This window comes from Orcinus orca, chromosome 11 (genome assembly GCF_937001465.1).
Source record: "Orcinus orca chromosome 11, mOrcOrc1.1, whole genome shotgun sequence".
Classification (NCBI taxonomy): domain Eukaryota; kingdom Metazoa; phylum Chordata; class Mammalia; order Artiodactyla; family Delphinidae; genus Orcinus; species Orcinus orca.
The window spans coordinates 75,195,683-75,219,310 of NC_064569.1; the positions used below are offsets into that span (position 1 = coordinate 75,195,683).

At 39.0% G+C, this 23,628-nt stretch overlaps 1 long non-coding RNA gene across 1 annotated transcript in view; it reads right to left on the minus strand.

Annotated features, from left to right (window-relative positions):
* Positions 1–23,628, minus strand: part of LOC117201165 (uncharacterized) — a 384,049-nt gene that overhangs the window by 294,775 nt on the left and 65,646 nt on the right. Inside the window, exon 2 of the long non-coding RNA XR_007470317.1 lies at positions 16,501–16,556. This is a non-coding gene — a long non-coding RNA (uncharacterized LOC117201165). The remainder of the gene's footprint in view (positions 1–16,500; positions 16,557–23,628) is intronic.

The following is a 23,628-nucleotide window of genomic DNA, read 5'->3' on the forward strand; positions in this document are numbered from 1 at the left end:
CCAAACCTGCTTTTCTTCCTGGGTTCAGATCTGGATTAAAATTTCCAACCACCTTTCCAATTTAATCTAATCATATGACAATTCTAGCCATACATATGAATGAAAATGATAGATACAATTCCAGGCCTGGCCCATAAAAATCTATTGTGCCTGAGCCTTCATACTCTTTCATCTTTTTCTAGCTTCTTACAAACAAATATGACAACTTTAAAAGCTGTGTTAAGTTAAAGAGAGCAGAAACACAAAATGGAAGGAGCCTAAATCTCCACTCTGAGGAGTGCTATCCACTGATCAAGAACACCCACTCTGGGGCTTCCCTGGTGGCGCAGTGGTTGAGAGTCCGCCTGCCGATGCAGGGGACACGGGTTCGTGCCCCGGTCCGGGAAGATCCCACATGCCGCGGAGCGGCTGGGCCCGTGAGCCATGGCCGCTGAGCCCCAAAAAAAAAAGAACACCCTCTCTGGACTTTCTGTCAGTTAGAAACAGATGTCTACCAGGCTTAATTAGAATTTGTTATAGCAGCTAGCATTATCTTAACTAATAAAGAAATTATTTAATATATAAATGCCATTTAAAACAGGAGGTTATATGACATTTCCTAAGGAGTGGGTTTAGATAGAACAGAGAAGTGGTTTGAAGCCTAATCCCTGAGGCACTTCAACATTTAAAAAGAAGGAAAAAGAAAAAAATTAGTAAAGAAATCTGAGAATAACCATCTCAATGAGTAGGAGAGAAAACAAGCAGGCTGTGATGTTCTAGAACTAATGTAAAGAAAATGTTAGAGAAGGGATGGTTGATGCACTATATGGCGTTCCTGAGACCCTTTGTTTCTACATGCTTTTCTTCAATTTTATAGGATGCTTCTATATTCTTCCAATAAATTTCCTACTTTCTTATAGTAACTTGAGTTAACCTTCTGTCAACCAAGAGTCCCTGACTATGGTAGGTACCCTCTAAGATGGCCACCAGTGATTCCTGCCCATTGGTATTCATGCCCTTGTATCATCTCCTCCCTTTAAGTATGGGCTGGACTTATTGGTTCACTTTTAATGAACAGATTGTAGCAGAATTGACAGAATGTCCTTCCGAAATTAGGTTATAAAAAAATGTGGCTTTCATCTTGGGTGTACTTTCTCATGCTCTCTCTTGGATCAGTCATCCTGCAGAAAGTCATTGTTATGTTATGAGACAGCCCTGTGTAGAGGCTCATGTGGTGTGGGACCCAGACCTGCCAACACCACACGACTGAGCTTGGAAGTAGATTCCCCCATCCCAGCTGAGACTTTAGATGAAACTTCAGTCCCAGCCAACAACTTAAGTGAAACCTCATTAAAAAATCTTGAGCCAAATCATGAGCTAAGCCACGTGTAGGTTCATGACCTATAGAAACTGTGAGATAAATATTGTTTTCAGCCATTAGGTTTTTGAGGTAATTTGTTATGCAGCCATAGATAATTAATGCATTGACCAATACACTTATGAGTACAGAGATGATTATTCCTATTAAATATGCCAAAGTAGTAAACAGCCTAAGAGTATTCTTATTCTTATTTATGCCTCACCTAAACATCACATTATAGATTAAAAATCTGAGGCTCCCAAAAGCAAGGTAATTTGCAGCTACCAAGTGGCAAGCTGTAGAACCAAATTTACCTCATCTCTTTCTAATTACAAGATGTGTTTAGAAAGACCATGAGAGGAACTTTATGGTTGGTGAAGGGTTCATAAGTAGTAGGAGAAATATCTGAAAAGATAGGTTGGAATCAGATTGAGGAAGGCCAATCTGAATATGAGGCTAAGGAATTTGTGCTAAATTAGATAACAGGAATAAAGATTTTTTTAGTAAAGGGATGATATGACTGAAATGTTGGCTTCGAAGACATGTGGTGTCTGTTTACAACGTGGAGACTAAAAGAAGAGACACCTGGTTTCAGCAAATGGAAAGAAAGAGAGGAATGAGAGAAATCCCTCCAAAGAAGAATCAACAGGACTTGGTGACTAATTTACCATAGACTGGGGGAAGGGAGGCAATGAAAAGGATGTCTACATGATAAGGAGAATGGTGCCACCATAAACAGAGACTAGGAGATCAAGAGGACAGAATTTGAGGGAAGTGGGTAAGAAGAAAGGGAAGTTGAATTTCAACTACATGGTTGCATTAGAAGTAACAACATCGCATTAGAAGTAACAACATCGAACGTGAATGTGTAATTAGAAATTAAGAGGGGTCTTGGCCAAAGGCAGTGATGAGATTCATCTGCACTGAGGTGATTAAAATCTTTGGAGTCCATGAGTTTCCCAGGCAAGATGAAGAAAAGCAGTGTGGTAGACACAGTGGGTTCCCAACCACTTCGACCTTCCTAACTGAATTCTTATTTGGTTCCCTTATCACCCTACCCCCTCTCAGCCATGAGCTTCACTCCAAGTTGTACCCAGATCCAGAAGGTGGATCCTCATTAGTCTAAGCTAATCATGGTCATTCCTATCTCTGTTAGGAATGTGCATGGGATACAAATCTAGGCAATGAGATTGGACAAGTCCATTGGGAAGCTCCTAAAATGACTGAGAGGAGATGGCCTCTTGTTTTCCTCTGGAAAGTTGTTCTGTCTCTGTCTTGACATGAAACCTGGAACTACTCTGCCATCTTGGGTCCCTGGAGAGTCAGGCTTCACTGGGCACAAGCATCCTGTGATACAACCAGAAATCAAACCTTGGGAAATTACTCCGATTCAGAGATCTGAAAGAGGAAACAAAACCAATGAAACACAGAGAAAGATTGGTCAGATTCTAGGAAGACAAAGAAAATCAAGTTAGGCTCTGAAACCAAGGTATCAGGGAATTGAAAAGAAGACAGATTTTGACAGGGCTTAGGCTGGGCCGGGGTGAAACATCCCAGTAGAGACACAGTGAGCTAGACCTGGGAGGGAACACTGGGAGACAATCATCCTTTTGGGACCAGCACTTCAAAGAGCTACACTTGACAGAATTCCTGAGATGATTCTGGGATCAGCAAAAGGATGTTTCTGAACTATTAAATACATTATGTTTTGAAAAAGTAACATTCCTATCGGCCAGGCAAGTCATTCAAAAACCAGTCTCAATAGCTATTATTCAGGTTCACCCTGTCAGTGTGAAAATATGGGATGAAATGGACTTTGCTACTTGAAATTAAGTGTGATCACACTCAGCAGCCTCGGGAAGCTCTCCAATTCAGACCTCAATTATGAGAGGCTTTGAGCCATGGGGAGCTGGGAGCAACATTCAGGAAAAGAGAAGAGTTTCTTTCTCTGGGATTTTCCCTGTTTGCAGCCTGAATCCCAAGTGAATGTTCTTTCCCTTCCATCACTCTTTTTTCCTGCTTTCAGCATATTCCTCTCACTTTTCCCTCACAGTTCTCTCTCCCTTAGAGAGAGCATCTGGACTCTTGGGTGAGAGTCGCATGTGACTTCACTGAGCTGTTGGAATTAACTAAAACTTATTCTTTCCCAATAAATCTCCCCTGAGCCTCCACACAGCAGCTGTGAATTCCCAGCATGGGACGTGGCTGAGGTACTAGAAAAAGCTGGCTGTGTTCCTCAACCTTGTTCATCCTTGGTCCCAAAGAATCAGCGGACATTGACACTAACGCAATCAAAGAAAACTATATAGCTCTCTAAACACAACTCTTTACCTAACCTGCCCTGAAGATTTGGTACCTAGATTTCCCAGAAGTTTGGTCTGGGTTTACTTTGAGAAAAGGCAAAGCCACAGCTATAAGGCAAGATTCAAGACTTCAGGAAATGCAAATAAAATTACCGAGGGTTGTTCAGGCAGTGGCTCATCAGAAGGGGAAGTAATATTTGATTGTAGAGTTGGGACACAGCCATTCTTTTTATGCTTTTTATGCATTTGTGGGCGTTCACTTATTTCCCCAGCTTTTACTCCAGGGTGGGGAGGTGGGGCTGAGGATGGAAGGTGTACAGAGAGTTACAGTGAATGTGTAAATCATTTGCTGGCTAACGATGCCTACACTCTGCCAAAACTGTATTTATTTGTTAAAAATATAGTTCATTGTGTTGTAGCAAAACTAAATCCCTCCCCAGTCCCCACTGAGACAGGGTGATTGGGTTTCAGGGTGAGGTGCCAGCTAGTGTTTCGGGGGCATTAATGTGCCAGCTGCTCCTGCAGCATTCATTTTATTTCCAGTCCCCAGGCTGGTTTTACACTTTGCTTTTGTGTAAGGGAATCAGGATTAGTGGGTCTTTTGTTAGTGAGGGGGCGAGGGCAAGCAGCATCGCCTTTGAGCTCCATACACAGGGGCAGCCTAGCAGGCAAGCCTCGAAGCTTTGATTTATTTCTCACGCGCTGACTTTTTCAAAAAAGAAAGGATCCATCGCATCGGGCTGCTCTGTTGGAAGCTTGTATGGCAGTGGATTGGGGTGACTGGCGCTTCCAGAATGCAGTTCGCAGCCACCAAGCCAGGGTCACATTGGAGCTTTGTGCAGATAAAACGCTCCCAACCTGGTAAGAAGAAATGCCCCTGTAGGAAGAAATGCTCCTTTATTACATGGTGAAAGGCGTTATTGGGTGGTCCTTGTCTGAGAGCTGAACAGAGCATATGGATTCCTACTTGCTTCTTTGAAGGAGCTAACATTATTTTTACCCACTTGGAAATGCTGAACTGCTACCAGTGTTCAAAGTCCCCCTCATTGGCTGGCTTGTCCAAGTGCAGTGACCTGCTAGAACAATGCCAGCGAGCTTCTCCTCCACTGAGCAAATCGCCCAGCCTCCGAAAGAAAGTGGCCTCTTTTATGAAGCAACTCCTCTTAAGATGAAATTGTGAAACACATACACACACGCATACACGCACGCATTCACACACACACACACATCACACAACGTAGTTTTTTTGGTTGTTTTTAAGACTGGGAACAAAATTACTAAGCAAAATTTCCCAATGAACACGTCTCTCTTTTATTTTTAAGGACAGAGAAAGGCAAAGTGAAAAAGGAGCCTCCCTTATCCTCCTTCCCTTCCCCCTCACAGCCCAGACTCAAAACACTCATTCTGAGGATGGAGCAGAGGTGGAGAAGGTCAAGAAAATGAGGCCTTGTCTATTTACTGGCTCTGTAAGGAACTATTGTGGCGCAGCAGCTGTTCTTACTCCTTAGGAAGCCCTGCTTGCAGTAGACAGGGAAGGGAGTGTGTGACACTGGTGGGCAGGGGGCGTGGGGAGTAACATCTAATATTTTCTGCACCTCAAGAAAGATGGGCTTTGTTCTCAAAAAGAGCAGAGATCCTGTTTCTGTTATCAGAAACTGGTTTTAACCAAACACAGTTGGATAGTGTGTGTGTGTGTGTGTGTGTGTGTGTGTGTGTGTGTGTGTGAGAGTGAGTGTAGGGGGATGGATAGAGGAGAGAGAGACAGAGAGAACAAAGTCACAATCTACTCAACCTTTCATTCTGCATTTTTTTAATGCAGAAAAAATTGAAAAATTTCAGCCAAATGAAAAGCAGTAAACTGGTTAAGAAAGACTTTATGACTAAGAGAGGACTGCAATGGAAAATATGTAAAAAGAGAAGTTAAACCAGCTGGCTTATTGGCTTTTCCCCCTCTTTTCACTTTTTTTTTTCTTTAGTTTAAATGAGGGGAAAATGTACTGAGTAAATATCCATTGCTTCTCCTAGTATTTAGCCCTAACAAAATTCTTCACAGGACTTAGTTTCGTGGATTTCTGGGGATTAGGTGTGAACGTGACATTTCACCCCTGGGTCACAGGCCACTTCCTGCCCCATATTGTAAGTAAAAGTTCTCGCTATCCCGTGGGTCTCCTGTGTCCAGGAGTCAGGGTAGGAGTGGGGAATGGGGGATGGGGGGAGCTCAATGACAATCCCTCCTCACATGATTCTATTGTAGGAATACTTCTCTTCCCATTCTTGTATCATATTCAGGAATCTCAAAACTCTATTACAAAGTACATATTAATTAATATTTCCAGCTTATTAATTTATTCATGCACTCAATAAACATCATTTAAGCACTTTCTAGGTACTGTGCCTTGTGTTAACTGCTGGGGAAACAAAGATAACTAAAATATATTCCCTGACTTATATGTCCTCAAATAAGCAGGAGAGACAAGATATCCAGACCAATAATTACAGTAAGTTCTAGAACACGGAGGGCAAGGAGGGCACCCAGGAAGTAGTGATACTGGAACTGAGTTTTTTGAGCTAACTAGGAGCATACCAGAAGACCAAGGAGAGGAAGAACAGTCCAAACAGAGGGAATAGCCATGGAAAACCCTTGTTTTCTCCACGGGTAAGGTGGGAAGTCTGCAAAAGTGTACTCTGATTTGGGTTCTAGGAACTGAGGATGAAAAACGGAGTGAAATGGGATAGGACTGGCCCATGGAGTCCAGAGTTTGAAACCAAGGAGCCCCCAAAGGCAGTATTCAGGAATAAAGGCATGATTAAACCCAGTGGAAAATAATACCCATTCACAATCCTAACGGGACCAAGTAGGAAGGCAAAAACCAGCAACAGCAAAGTGGGAACTGGAGGAAGCACAGGTTTGGGGCTGGGGTAGGAGGGAGAGCCTGGAGAGAAGCACAGAGCTATAGGGGATATTTAGAGGCAGCCTAAGGGCATGTCTGGAGTGAGGGAGGGCAGTGTTAAAGGCACAGAACCTGTTCAGGCAGGTATGGAAGCAAGACAAAGCGTATCATTGTGAGGGAGTTAAGGTCAGTCATCATGACTGATGTCCAGACGATTGAAGAGGATGGTAGAGAAGAGGCAGTCAGGGCCTCCATGATGAGGAGGTACCCTCAGGGGACTGAACATCATCCTCCCAGCTGGGATTTCCCATAGGGTGGCATGGGCACCACTGGCAGTTATCAATGTGTTGATTCATGGTTTACAAACAATATTTTAAAGATTTTTAGGAAGTTCCTTAAAAAAAACTAAAAATAGAGCTACCATATGATCCTGCAATCCCGCTCCTGGACATATATCCAGAGAAAACCATAATTCAAAAAGATACATTCACCCCAATGTTCATTGCAGCACTATTTACAATAGCCAAGACTTGGAAGCAACCTAAATGTCCAACAACAGATGAATGGATAAAGAATATGTGGTATGTTTATACAATGAATATTACGCAGCCATAAAAAAGAATGAAATAATGCCATTTGCAGCAACATGAATGGACCTAGAGATTATCATACTAAGTGAAATAAGCCAGACAAAGACAAATATCATATGATATCGGTTATATGTGGAATCTAAAAAAAATGATACAAATGAACTTACGTACAAATCAGAAATAGACCCACAGACATAGTAAACAAACTTATGGGAACCAAAGGGGAAAGGGGTAAGGGGGAGGGATAAAATAGGAGTTTGAGAATAACATATACATACTACCACATACAAAATAGATAACCAACAAGGACAAACCATGTAGCACAGGAAATTATACTCAATATTTTGGTAATAACCTATAAGGGAAAAAATATGAAAAAAAACACATATGTATGTATAACTGAATCACTTTGCTGTATACCTGAAAACTAACACAACTTTGTAAATTAACTATACTTCAAAAAAAATTTTTTTAAGATTTTTAGTAGTTTTGTATTTATTTTTATACAAATTAGGAAAATATGTACATAGCACCTCAAATCCAAAATTATATGGATACAAAAACTGCTTAAGATGAAGTAAACATAGATAGTACCACAGTGAGCTGATCTATAGTAAAAATTAAGAAAATACAAAAGATAGCATTAATACAGATACAGCAAAAACTTGAGAAGGTGGCCTATAAATGACTAAAGTTTGAAAATGTTGGTAATAAGCAATGGGGAGCCCGTGAAAAGTTTTAGGTATTGGACTATATCCTAGAACATTGTTCTTGCAGGGGCAGGGGTAGGTTGGGAACTAGAGGTATCTGTTCAGGGGGACTGCATTTCCCTTCCAGAACCATTGTAGACTCTACCTACTTTTTGAGTTCACGTTTCAATATAAACTCTAATTTGAACTCTGAAGTCCTTAGACAATTCTGTAAGAACCACCTTTGAATAATTTTAAATACCTATGACTTTATTTTAATTTTGAACAACTGGATTATATATTTAAGTGAATAATTTTGGTAGAAATGTGCAGTGGTCAAAATGACTTCCATGGTGTGGAGTAATGAGATACTAACCATGTCTACTGAATGCTAGTAAATCTGTGTCCCTGTAATTTTTAAGTTAATTTGATTTACATAGACCTGGTGACATTTTAAAAACTATGTCTGGTACATTATGTATTAATCATGATTTTTTAATTTTCTATATTTCATGATAATTTGACATCTGGGGGCTTTGTGAACTGAGGAGGAACTGCCCATCCCAAGATTAGCTAATTCCTAGAGATATTAAACAATTTGCTTGTAAGCATACCTTTTATATGCAAACCAACCCATCCTAAATCCAACCCATCCTAAGCCATCCAAAGTATGCTTGTAAACATACCTTTTATATGCAAACAACCCACTCTAAGTCCATCCTATGGACTCCCACCCACCTCCTTTTATCAGACACCTGCAGTCTGGGACACTACCTGGCTGCCCTCAGTCACCCCAAAGCCGGGTACTGGACAACTAGAGATCACTCCCATAGCCCAGAGTCTGCCAAAATTATTCAAACTATTCCATCCTAAGCCTGCTCAGCTGCTTACCCAGCTTTCCCGTTCTTTCCCAAGAAAACCAAAATAAAAGTTGTTGCCATGCCTTCCCCTCGCTCCTTCTGCCTCCTGACCAACCCTGGTGCTTCTACATGTGGTCTTATGCATGTCTTGGTATGTCTCTTCTTCTTGGGAACTGTAAGCAAAAAAATCTTTTTTCAAGAACAGTTGTCTCTGCGTCTCATGTAGTGAAAAGCCATCTACATTAACTATCTATGGTAATCATCCTCTCATGCAGTCAAGGATTGGATTTGTAAGAAATTTGAGCTCAGAGTAACTTACACATTGCAAAACGACACTAAGGGCTGCAAGGCAGCATTATTTCTTGATTCCAGGAAGAAATCCAAAAAGGACTTTTTCCCAGCCAACATACCCATTTTTCCATATCTTCCTACATGAGACGTTGTTTTTGTATGCCAGGGTAAATTAACTGCTGTAACAAATAACCCTAAATCTCAATTGCTTAAGATAATAAAATTTACTTCTTAATCACCAAAATCCAGTGCAGGTGTTCATAGTTGGACAGCTCTCCTGGCTGCCTCCGTGACTTAGTAATCAAGTATTCTTTCATCCTGTTATGCTGCCAGTTTCAAAACGTGGTCGCCAGGGTCACCAGAGAAGGTGAGACAATTATGGAAAAGGCCTATCAGATACATACTCAACTTTAGGCACAAATGACAATCAAAATGTCTACATACATTCTATTGGTGAGAAGTAGACACATCCCCCTACCCCTTCCAATGATGCCAGGGAACTAAGAAATAGTCTCTAGCTGGGCAGCCACTTCAAAGCAACCACTCTGCACTAAAAAAGAGCTCAAACCTTTCATAGTCAGCTAACCATTTTTCATTAATTCGAGACATGTGACCCAGGCCTGCATTCTGGTGACAGAGTAACTATGGGTTGGTCAAGTGATAATGTAAAACAGTGGTTTTTAACTGCTTGGGGGGTCATGAATCTTAAAAAATGTATGGACTCTCTCCCTAGAATAACATATAAGCATAATAAGCACACACAATTTTCACGGAATTTCAGGAGCTTCATGGATTCCCTGAAGCCGATCACTGAAATTATTAGAGGGTCATAGATCTATACTCTTGGTGTAGTTGAGATTATTTGGCTTGGGTTATATTTTGAATAGTAATGTAAATCATGAACCATGAGCCAACTTAGATTTTTTTCCTGCTAGATCGAGTTTTTAAATTTCAATGCTAGAACTAAGAGATTCAGAATATCAGCAGTGTGTCATCCAACTTTTAGATGCCAGTTTTGCACTGAGCAGAAATTCTTATCTCTACTACTGCAAAAGACTTTATGGTGATATCCTGCCATCCGTTTGCCACTCTCCAATCCATTCTACATGACAACCATAGTGACATCTAAAAATTCTAATTTTTTCACGTCAAGACCTTTCAGTGGATAAAGACCTAAACCCTTAACATGGCGTACACGCCCTGAATAAATCTTTCCTACCTGATTCTCACGTTGTTTGCTGCTTTGTTTTTTTGTACTCACTCCAACTTTACGTTTGGTAGTATATATATGTCCATGCCACTCTCACTTTGTCCCAGCTTACCCTTCTCCCTCCCTGTATCCTCAAGACCATTCTCTAGTAGGTCTGCATCTTTATTCCCGTCCTGCCCCTAGATTCCTCATGACCTTTTTTTTTTTTTTTAATTCCACATATATGTGTTAGCATACGGTATTTGCTTTTGTCTCTCTGACCCACTTCACTCTGTATGACAGTCTCTAGGCTTCATTCTTTATATAGTTAACTGCTACTCTTCCTTCAGATCTCAGCTCAGCTGTCATTTCTTCAGAGATGCCTTCACAGAGACATAAAGTAAGTCAGGTCTCCTGTATGTTCTTAGAGTACCCTGTAAGCTTTCCTCTTAGTGAGCATCATGGTTTATAACTATGTGTGATTATTTGATTTGTATGGGCCACTCCCACTAAAAGGTAAGGTCCATGAGGGAAGAAACTGAGCACCTGGTGCCACAACTCAGCACCTGGCTTAGCACACGGACTGTAACGGGAATTCAACATTTGTTGAATATTAGATGAATGAGGATGGATGAATGAATGAATGAAGAATGTTGCCTATGTTTTACTCTATATCTTGAGAAAGAAAAAGCTAAGTGATAAAGGTCTTGAAACCAAATTATTTTCTCATTCTGAGAAGTGAATAGAATAACCAAGTCAGTAAATGGTATAATTTTAAGGAACTTCACTGTTAGGCAATGACTTTACTGTGTGGCATAGCAACCTCTTCTCTTAGATGATGTCTAATCCAATAGGAGAAACAAGCAGTAAAACATGTGTCTATCATTATTTTATATTTACCACAAAGAGAAGGGCTCATGGAAGAGGACTATCATACAAGGAACTGGTAAGTAAGAGACTATTGGATTAATCCAGGAAGGCTTCCTGGGGGAGATGGTCCTTTGGGTATAGTTTGAAGGCCTCTTTATGACACTTCTTTAATTGAAATATATTTGATTGCCTGAGTGCCAACAAAAGATTTTCCCCACAAATCTTGCTCCCCAGCTTTTCTGTGTTGCTGTCACAAGGATAAAGCTATAAGTTATGAGAAAGGCTGAAAGGCAAAGATTAGGCTGGCATTTTAGTTCCCCAGCAGAGAACAAGACATTATTTTTATATATATATATATATATTTTAATTGAAGTATAGTTGATTTACAATGTGTTAGTTTCTGGTGTACAGAAAAGTGATTCAGTTATATACATATATATGTATGTATATATATTCTTTTCAGATTCCTTCCCATTATAGTTTATTACAAGATGTTGAAAATAGTTCCCTGTGCTAGACAGTAGGACCTTCCCCTCTGCCCCTACCCCACTTTCCCCTTTGATAACCATAAGTTTGTTTTCTATGCCTGTGAGTCTGTTTCTGTTTTGTAAATAAGTTCATTTGTATCATTTTTTAGATTCCCCATATAAGTGATATATAATATTTGTCTTTATCTGACTTACTTCATTTAGTATATAATCTCTAGGTCCATACATGTTGCTGCAAACGGCATTATTTTATTCTTTTTATGGCTGAGTAATATTCCACTGTATATCTACACCACATCTTCTTTATCCATTCATCTGTTGATGGACATTTAGGTTGTTTCCATGTCTTGGCTATTGTAAATAGTGCTGCAATGAACACTGGGGTGCATGTATGTTTTCAAATTAGAGTTTTCTCTGGATATATGCCCAGGAGTGGGATTGCTGGATCATATGGAGAAAAAGACTTTAAACAGTTGTGTCTCATACTCTCTCTGGTAGATTTTATTGTTTTTCAAAATAGTCACTGTGTCTCCATGTGGGAGGATTTTACATTCCTGTAAGACTCGGTTATGTGATTTCCTTTGGCAAATGACACAGCGGTGGAAGTGACATATGCAGAAGCTTTGAGAGCTGTTGTGAGGTTCCACCACCTCTCTTCTTTCCCTCTGACACAAAGCCCATCATGTCCTCAAATGAGGCTCTATCAACCTGGATTTCAAGGTGGTGAGTATAAGGCACAGAGCCACGACTGACCTCCAGCCAACATGTAACATGACCAACACATTAGCTTTATTTCTGTAAGACACTAAAATTTGAGGGTTGTTTGTTACTGCAGCATTACCCAGTAAAAGATGACTGATACACTTTCCTTCACAAAAACTATATATAATTCAACTCAAATTTAGAGCTTTACACCTAATGAAAGAATGATCATTCTTATCTGGATGGATCATCTACCATTTTTATCCAAATGCACGGCTTTAGGAAGGTACAAATGCAGTCATGAGAGAAAAAGTGGAATTCTCAACCATTGGAGCCAATGGACTAACCTCTGAATTCACTGATTTGAAAGCTTGCCTTGTAGCTTTCTACTGAAAGTCCAGGAGGATTCCACTTTATATAGAGAGGAACACTAACAGTAGATTCATGACAACTAGATGAGGATTTCCTTTCTTGGGAAGGAAAATTGATGAAAACAAATCTTCTGAATTACACGAGAAAAATAGGAGTCAGAGCTCATCATGATATCATTTTTAATAGTAATATCTCATAGAGAAATAAAAAGAAACGTTTTCAAGACAAAATTAGTTTATAAAAATTTGCTAAGTTCTTGCTTAACATTCCTTCCTCCTCCTCCTCTCCTCTTCTTCCCATTCCTGCTCCTTTTCCCTTCTCTGTGTTTCTTCCTTGTCCTTTCCTCAAATCAACTCATGGCCATCTTTGGAAGATGCAAAGATGATAGATATAAATAGATGTAGACATCCAAAGAAGATATACAGATGGCCAAAAATCACATGAAAAGATGTTCAACATCACTAATTATTAGAGAAATGCAAATCAAAACTACAATGAGGTATCACCTCACACTGGTCAGAATGGCCATCATCAAAAAGCCTACAAACAATAAATGCTGGAGAGAGTTGGAGAAAAGGGAACCCTCCTACACTGTTGGTGGTAATGTAAATTGGTTCAACCACTATGGGAAACAGTATGGAGATTCCTTAAAAAACTAGAAGTAGAACTACCATATGATCCTGCAATTCCACTCCTGGGCATATATCCAGAGAAAACCATAATCTGAAAAGACACATGCACCCCAATGTTCATTGCAGCACTATTTACAATAGCCAGGACATGGAAGCAACCTAAATGTCCATCAACACAGGAATGGATAAAGAAGATGTGGTACATATATACAATGGAATATTACTCAGCCATAAAAAAGAATGAATATAGCTGATGCACTTTGTTATAAGGCAGAAACTAACACACCATTGTAAAGCAATTATACTCCAATAAAGATGTTAAAAAAAAAGAATGAAATATTACCATTTGCAGCAACATGGATGGACCTAGTATCATACTCAGTGAAGTAAGTCAGACAGAGAAAGACAAATATCATATGATATCACTTATATGTGGAATCTAATTTTTAAAAAATGATACAAATGAATGTATTTACAAAACAGAAAGAGACTTACAGATATCAAAAACAAACTAATGGTTATCAAAGGGGAAATGTGGGGGGAGGTGGGTAAATCAGGAGCTTGGGATGAACATACATACACTACTATATGTAAGATAGACAACCAACAAGGACCTACAGTATAGCACAGGGAACTCTACTCAGTATTCTGTGATAACCTATATGAGAAAAGAATCTTAAAAAGAATGAATATATGTATACATATAACTGAATCACTTTGCTTTACACCTGAAACTAACACAATTTTGTAAATCAACTATACTCCAATAAAATTAAAATAAATAAATAAATAGACATACAGAATGATAGCTATATCCCTATTGAAAGAAAAAGATTAAATATACATTTATTTCTAAGAGTTCATAATTCTAAAACATTAATAAAAGAACTTGCTTAACCCTAAACCTCTAAAGCTTGAAAAGCCCTCTAAAAACCGCTTGAAATTCGAGGGGTTTTGATACTTTCTTTGAAGTATGCCAAAGTGTACTCTCATTTCCCAGTGTATTCTCATTTCCCGCTCCGCAGCATGTGGGATCTTCCCAGACCAGGGCACGAACCTGTCTCCCCTGCATCGGCAGGTAGACTCAACAACTGCGCCACCAGGGAAGCCCGAAATGTGAATTTTTAAACTAGAATTAAAATTCAAAACTGTAGGATATCTCTTGGAAATTTTAAATCTAGTAGCAATAACAAAAACAAAGTTTTATTAGAAAAGCTTAAAGTATGCTCATTTTTCCCCCTGTGCTATAGGAAAAAGAACCTGCTACTCACATATCAAGCTACCAAGAGAACTCCATAAATTATTTTCTGCTCGGGCTAACTTTGCATTACTCTTACCCATTCTGTGTACTCCTTAAAGGATTATCGTAAGGTACACAAAAGAAAGACATGGTTTTATTGCAAAATTATCTCTAAACCAGAAGTGCTGACCTAATTTGACTTTTCTTCTTATCAGACAATGTTAAATGTAATTTTCCCTATTATTAAATCTGAATATAAATTAAGAGCTATTGCTTAAATATACATATCACGTCACTATAAAATTTGAAACTGAGTCTTATAAACACTCAAGAGAATTCAAACATACAAAGAATTACTGTTAGATCAAGTAGCCACCTGTTAGATCAAGAGACCACAAACTCAACACTGCTTCACATCTATGCAATTTTCTTGATGTAGTACTTACTTTTTTGGAAATTGCCTTCATAGCAATGCATTTACACAATTAAATTTAATCTTATTATTATAGTCATACCCTGTGTTTCACCAAAAGCCTATTGCCTTTTTTTTTAACCATTGATGTTTTTCTACAGACTCAGCTCCTGATTATTTCCTACTATTAAAAAAAATGAAATTAAAAAAAATGAAATTTGTCTTCAAAGGGCAACCATCTGTTACCAACCAAGATCACTTGGAAAGAATATTAATCAGGTTCTTTAAAATATTTAAAGAAAATTTGATTAGCCATGGCAAGAACATCGGGATAAGCACATGGCCTTCCAATCTTTACTACAGGAAGAGACTGCTTTCATCAATATGAACACACTCTGGCACACTTCTTAAAAATCAGTCTTTTTCATTTGAATAACCAACGTCATATAGTTTATGCTTGTACAAGTATACCTCTAAGTTTTTTCTATAAGGTGATTTGAAGCCAAAGCTGAAAAATGTTCTGCTACACATCTTAGACTATTACTTCTTTTATTCTTTGTGTAGAAAGAGCAGAAACATTTAAGCTGTAATGATTTTCATCTGCTCAATGCAGCCACAATGCCAACAGATCTTAGTTGATTAATGCTTGAAATATAAAAATTCAAATGTGTACTCTGCATATATGTGTGTGTGAATATGTGTGGCTGGGGATGTGGGAAGGTTATTTGTGGTTTAATTATTCTTAGTAAAAAAGTTTCTTCAACCTGCTCCAAGACAGCAATTCCAACTAATCTGCGCTAGAGACTTTTGGGGCATTTGGAGAGGAGAGAAGGCCTTTAATTCCCCCTTTCTCCACTAGCCTACATCCTCTTTACCTCCTCCAGATACCCTGGCTCAGCATGGGTTACAGACATCAGAATCTCCTCAATGAGTAGGTTGCCCTTTCCACCTGGAGCTAGGGCTGCTGTCTGAATGGGAATGGAAAAGCTGTGAGCAACACCTAAGAAAGGACGGTTCCCTCTTTCTCTTAGAACTCCACACTGAAAACCTAGAAAAAAGAAAAGGGGCATAGGAAAGTAGACCCATATGCCAGGTTGGTGGGCAATAGAATGTAGGAAAGGTTATCAGAAGACGCTCTGGAGTTAAGCTAGCTGGGACTGAATTCTGACTCTGAGCTTCCTTTGTGAACCTAGACAAGATCTATAAATTATCTGTGCCTCAGTTTTCTCATCTATAAAATGGGTATAATACTGCCTATATTATAGAGTTATTAGAACAGTTCTTGAAACCTGATGAGCACTCAGTTGATATTAACTAAAATTATTATTAATAACTATCATCTACTGAGAGCTTACTGTGTTTCCAAGTGCCCCATTAATATAGCTCACACTTCCCTTAGAATTCTTCTCATGGATTTCCACTTTCCAAAGTGAAATCAAATCTCAACTATCTATTTAATGGTGATGTTTCCTTTCTTTGGTTAGCACAATCATTGGTTGATAGTACACAGAAATATGTCATTTTAATTTTTTGTAACAGTAAATTTTACATTTTGCAACACACATGCCAATTCCTTGAATATATAAAATGAGAATTTAACAATCATGAAAACAAATTTATAGCCTTACTCACCCCCACTGCACCTTCATTCTATTCATTCTTCAGTGTCAACCAAGACAACTCACATCCTAAGAGAAAAGACAGGACAGAAATCAGAGTCAATGCAACCCATTCTGCCCAACTGCTAAGCATGGTTACTGAGCTAAATATATCCATGCTCTATGGCAGTGAGAAGGATTGAACATCCTGCCAAGGGAGCCACAGTTATGACAGCAATTGTGAAAAGCTGGCGACCTTGCTGGAGACTGCGAGGGAGACCAGTGCTAGATACTTCGTGAGCTGTCATGGACGGAGTGCAGGGCCTATTTAAGGAACCAAGGCTTCAGTGAAGAAGCCTTATCCTTTTGTAAATGAAAGGGCAGAGGCTTCCTTCCAACCCCCTTAGCGGCTTTCTCCAAGCTGCCTCAGCTCAAGAGCCTGACTCTAATTCCAGATATTTTTCATTTGTCTGCAAATCACTACATGGACAACAGAAATTCAGGCCCAGGAAGTAATTTGCAGCAACTCCAAATTATCTACTCTCCTGGAAAGCCCACTTTAAAACCAGATTTTTAAAGGAAGTAGAATTTTGGAAGGGACCCACAATCCTTTTTTGCATCACCGGGAAAACAGCTTCCCTGTAATCCCTTCATTTAAAAAAAGTTCTCATGGATTAATCTCCCCTAGGCAGGTATAATTACTGGTATTTCAACTCCATAAGCAATTCAACTGCAATAAATAAACTAAAATAATGAGAATAATAATCTTATAATAACCACACACTATACATGATCAATATCTTTCTTTCATTCTTTATATACAAGATCTCTACCTTCCCATTTCTATCACTATTTCCCAACCCTGATAAGAAAACACTCTGAATAACTCTGAGAAATGTCCCGTGGGATTACTCTAAAGGACATAATTGCAGCTACTGAGAAAGAGACTCAATGTAATTAAGATTCAATTAGTATAAAATTGTTTTCAGAGATTGATAATTGTACCTTGGGCTTTACAATAACCAAACTTAATGCCTGTAACCTCCCCCAGACAGAGGGCAGGTGCCTTCCCACACATCTGCCACATTGTTTCACTGTATCTTGAAGTGTGGCCAATCATAGTTTTGTGTATTTTTTTCCCCAGACACACAATTTTATTTATCTCAGACAGTTTATATATTTGCAAATGACAGCACTTACAAGGGCTGCAAGTGTCTACTGAGAAAATTAACCTGTATGCTCTTGTTGGAAATGCTGCTCCCTCCCTCTGGGAAGTGTCTTTTGTTTGCTTTCTCATCTAAACTGTTTTATCCTCTCACTGCCTTCCTTCAGTGTAACCCAAACTAGATTGCTTACTGCTAGTGCCATAACCCCCTCTTCTCACTAGGCGCAGAGTTAGAATATATTTTTCAGCCTCTTTTTTTCACCATAGGGTGGAACCTATGCCTGAGATCTTGACAACAAAACATGTGCAAAAGTGATGGGTGCCATTTCCAGTCCTGGGCCATTAGAACCTTCTACGCATGACTCTTGCTCTCTTTTCCTGGCTGAATGGAGAGCACTCTGAGGACCTAGGGCAGGTTGCGGAGCCTTTAGATGGAAGGACTTGCGCCCGTGCCCCTGAATGACTGTGTAGAACAAGGTCTACTCCACCTGACCCTGCCATTGCACACTGACCTATGATGTAAGGAAGAAATAAATCTTTGTTGTGGTAAGAAACTTAGAACTGAGGTTTAAGTTCTAAGTTTAGAACTGGGGGTTTATCTGTTACAGCGACTAGCACTGTTTATCAAAGATAGTTGTTTTTTCACTTGCTTCTGTCTCTCCATTTCCACGGTCATCTCATATTTTCCTCCATTTCTTCTTTTCTTTCATTTATACTGCAAATAATTATTGTGTGCCCAACATACATGCTGGTAACAAAGTACATCCTATGTTAACTGTGTTCAAAGTAGTCCAAATGAATAATCAACCACCTTACGATTTGACAAGCCCAATTATGTAGGCCTACTAATTCTTTAAGAGAAGTGTCGGCAAACTACAATCTGGCTGTTTTGTTAAATTAAATTTTAGGGGAACATAGCCATGCTCATTCAGTTACATCTTATCTGTAGTGTAGTGACCTTGGAACCTCCAAGAAAGCAAGAATGACCAATAAGGCCTTGTAACCTGCAGCTTTCTTGCTACACTAGTTGAGTTGAATAGTGATGACAGAGACTGTCCTAAAAAATCTAGTATTTTCTGGTCCTTTGCAGACAAAGTTTAAGAAAAAGCTTTAAACATTTTGGAAAGGATTCTCAAAGGAGAATATGCATGAATTGGGTTTTGGAGAAGTTCACTGTAGTAGAAAAAGAGGAAGAGTGCATTCTGGGGAGGGATAATAATAGGCAAGCAAAAAATATGTAAGTTTAAAGGTTACTCAGACAGCACTGAATGATCTTCCCCTTCATCACCAGTTACTAGTGGGAAGGAGCAACAGGAAGCATCATACCAAAGGGAAATGTTTTGAAACAAGCAAACCTCTTGACTTCAGCCTCTTCATTTTGCCTGAGCACAAAATTTTAATAAATAATATCAACACTAAATAGCTTCAAGCTCAACTATAGATAAGTGAGCTGTAAATCTTCATCCATCACTTATCAATAAACTGTAACAGAGTTCTGTTTCCAGGTAATCCTACACAGACACAAAAGACCTTTACACCTATGGTAATAGTAAGAAATATTTAGACAAAATAAAATCATACGTTTCTGTGAGATTTGCAAAGAGTGGCAGGTGCAAGGAAGCCTTAATGAAATGAATTACAGAGAGTATGTCACATCCCTTCTTAGATGAACAGACAGTATGTAAGTTCCCACACCTGGGAGTGAATACCTGCTCTGCGTATGGGAGGATGGAGGAGCCAGCTTGTTGTAGCTTGGGATGTTTTGAGTGAAAGAGAAATCAGACAAATGTTATTAAACAGTGAAGCATAGCAGGGAAGACTAGAGCCTGACAGAGCCCTAAATGAAAAACGAATTGCTCAGCCTGAGAGAGATCTCCTTGACATAACCCCCAGATTATACTGAGAAGGAAATGGGAGGGAAAAACACATAATTACATAGTCTCTCACATTCCCATGCTGCTCAATTTCTAGCGATCCTCCAGATTATTTTTTTTCTTTACCATCTTTATTGGAGTATAATTGCTTTACAGTGTTGTGTTAGTGTCTGCTGTATATCAAAGTGAATCAGCTATATGCACCTGTATATCCTCATATCCCCTCCCTCTTGAGCCTCTCTCCCACCCTCCCTATCCCACCCCTCTAGGTGGTCACAAAGCACCGAGCGAATCTCCCTGTGCTATGTGGCTCTTTCCCACTAGCTATCTATTTTGCACTTGGTAGTGTATATATGTCCATGTCACTCTCTCACTTCGTCCCAGCTTACCATTCCCCCTCTCCCTCCCCATGTCCTCAAGTCCATTCTCTACATCTGCGTCTTTATTCCTGCCCTGCAACTAGGTTCATCAGAACGATTTTTTTTTTACATTCCATATATATGTGTTAGCATACGGCATTTGTTTTTTCTGACTTACTTCAATCTGTATGACAGACTGTAGGTCCATACACCTCACTACAAATAACTCAAGTTCATTCCTTTTTATGGCCGAGTAATATTCCACTGTATATATGTGCCACATCTTCTCTATCCATTCATCTGTCAATGGACACTTAGGTTGCTTCCATGTCCTGGCTATTGTAAATAGAGCTGCAATGAACATTGTGGTACATGACTCTTTTTGAATCATGGTTTTCTCAGGGTATATGCCAAGGATTGGGATTGCTGGGTCGTATGGTAGTTCTATTTTTAGTTTTTTAAGGAACCTCCATACTGTTCTCCATAGTGGCTGTATCAGTTTACATTCCCACCAATAGTGCAAGAGGGTTCCCTTTTCTCCACACCCTCTCCAGCATTTGTGTTTATAGATTTTTTGATGATGGTCTTTCTGACCAGTGTGACGTGATACCTAATGGTAGTTTTGATTTGCATTTCTATAATGATCAGTGATGTTGAGCATCTTTTCATGTGTTTGTTGGCAATCTGTATATCTTCTTTGGAGAAATGTCTATTTAGGTCTTCTGCCCATTTTTGGATTGGGTTGTTCGTTTTTGTGGTATTGAGCTTCACGAGCTGCTTGTATATTTTGGAGATGAATCCTTTGCCAGTTTCTTCGTATGCAAATATTTTCTCCCATTCTGAGGGTTGTCTTTTCGTCTTGTTTATGGTTTCCTTTGCTGTGCAAAAGCTTTTAATTTCATTAGGACCCATTTGTTTATTTTTGCTTTTATTTCCATCTCTATAGAAGGTGGGTCAAAAAGGATCTTGCTGTGATTTATGTCATAGAGTGTTCTGCCTACATTTTCCTCTAAGTGTTTTATAGTGCCTGGCCTTACATTAGGTCTTTAATCCATTTAGAGTTTATTTTTGTGTAGGGTGTTAGAAAGTGTTCTAATTTCATTCTTTTACATGTAGCTGTCCAGTTTTCCCAGCACCACTTATTGAAAGGGCTGTCTTTTCTCCACTGTATATTCTTGCCTCCTTTATCAAAGATAAGGTGACCATATGTGCGTGGGTTTATCCCTGGGCTTTCAATCTTGTTCCATTGATCTATATTTCTGTTTTTGTGCCAGTCATACTGTCTTGATTACTGTAGCTTTGTAGTATAGTCTGAAGTCTGGGAGCCTGATTCCTCCAGCTCCGTTTTTCTTTCTCAAGATTGCTTTGGCTGTTCGGGATCTTTTGTGTTTCCATACAAATTGTGAAATTTTTTGTTCCAGTTCTGTGAAAAATGCCATTGGTAGTTTGATAGGGATTGCATTAAATCTGTAGATTGCTTTGGGTAGTAGAGTCATTTTCACAATGTTGAGTCCTCCAATATGAGAACATGGTATATCTCTCCATCTATCTGTATCATCTTTAATTTCTTTCATCAGTGTCTTATAATTTTCTGCATACAGGTCTTTTGTCTCCTTAGGTAGGTTTATTCCTAGATATTTTATTCTTTTTGTTTTAATGGTAAATGGGAGTGTTTTCTTAATTTCACTTTCAGATTTTTCATCATTAGTGTATAGGAATGCCAGAGATTGCTGTGCATTAATTTTGTATCCTGCTACTTTACCAAATTCATTGATGAGCTCTAGTAGTTTTCTGGTAGCATCTTTAGGATTCTCTATGTATAGTATCATGTCATCTGCAAACAGTCACAGTTTTACTTCTTTTCTGATTTGGATTCCTTTTATTTCATTTTCTTCTCTGATTGCTAAAACTTCCAAAACTATGCTGAAAAATAGTGGTGAGAGTGGGCAACCTCGTCTTGTTCCTGATCTTAGAGAAAATGGCTTCAGTTTTTCACCACTGAGAATGATACTGGCTGTGGGTTTGTCATATATGGCCTTTATTATGGTGAGGAATGTTCCCTCTATGCCTACTCTCTGCAGAGTTTTTATCATAAATGGGTGCTGAATTTTGTTGGAAGCTTTTTCTGAATCTACTGAGATGATCATACGGTTTTTATCCTTCAGTTTGTTAACATGGTGTATCACATTGATTGATTTGCATATATTGAAGAATCCTTGCATTCCTGGGATAAATCCCACTTGATCATAGTGTATGATCCTTTTAATGTGTTCTTGGATTCTGTTTGCTAGTATTTTGTTGAGTATTTTTGCATCTATATTCATCAGAGATATTGGCCTGTAGTTTTCCTTTTATTGTCACATCTTTGTCTACTTTTGGTGTCAGGGTGATGGTGGCCTCGTAGAATGAGTTTGGGAGTGTTTCTCCCTCTGCTATATTTTGGAAGAGTTGGAGAAGGATAGGTGTTAGCTCTTCTCTAAATGTTTGATAGAATTCACCTGTGAAGCCATCTGGTCCTGGGCTTTTGTTCATTGGAACATTTCTAATCACAGTTTCAACTTTAGTGCTTGTGATTGGTGTGTTTATATTTTCTACTTCTTCCTGGTTCAGTCTCGGAAGATTGTGCTTTTCTAAGAATGTGTCCATTTCTTCCAGGTTGTCCATTTTATTGACATATAGTTACTTGTAGTAACCTCTCCTGATCCTGTGTATTACTTCTCCTTTTTTCATTTCTAATTCTGTTGATTTGAGTCTTCTCCCTTTTTTTCTTGATGAGTTTGGCTAATGGTTTATCAATTTTGTTTATCTTCTCTAAGAACCAGCTTTTTTTATTGATCTTTGTTATCTTTTCCTTCATTTCTTTTTCATTTATTTCTGATCTGATATTTAGTATTTCTTTCCTTCTGCTAACTTTGGTGTTTTTTTGTTCTTCTTTCTCTAATTGCTTTAGGTGTAAGGTTAGGTTGTTTATTTGAGATTTTTCTTGTTTCTTGAGGTAGGATTGTATTGCTATAAAATTCCCTCTTAAAACTGCTTTTGCTGTATCCCATAGGTTTTGGGTAGTCGTGTTTTGTCATTTGTTTCTAGGTATTTTTTGATTTCCTCTTTGATTTCTTCAGTGTTCTTTTTTTTTTTTTTTTTTTTTGCGGTACGCGGGCCTCTCACTGTTGTGGCCTCTCCCATTGCGGAGCACAGGCTCCGGATGCGCAGGCTCAGCGGCCATGGCTCACGGGCCCAGCGGCTCCACGGCATGTGGGATCTTCCCGGACCGGGGTGCAAACCCGTGTCCCCTGCATCGGCAGGCAGACTCTCAACCACTGCACCACCAGGGAATCCTCTTCAGTGTTCTGTTGGTTATTTAGTAGCATATTGTTTAGTATCTATGTGTTTGTATTTTTTTTACAGGTTTTTTTTTCCCTGTAATTGATATCTAGTCTCATAGCACTGTGGTTGAAAAAGATACTTGATACAATTTCAATTTTCTTAAATTTACCAAGGCTGGATTTGTGACCCAAGATATGGTCTCCTGGAGAACATTCTACGAGCACTTGAGAAAAAAGTGTTTTTGGATGGAATGTCCTATAAATATCATTTAAGTCCACCTTGTTTAATGTGTCATTTAAAGCTTGCGTTTCCTTATGTATTTTCATTTTGTATGACCTGTACATTGGTGAAATTGAGGTGTTAAAGTCCCCTACTATGATTGTGTTACTTTCGATTTCCCCTTTTATGGCTGTTAGCATTTTCTTTATATACTGAGGTGC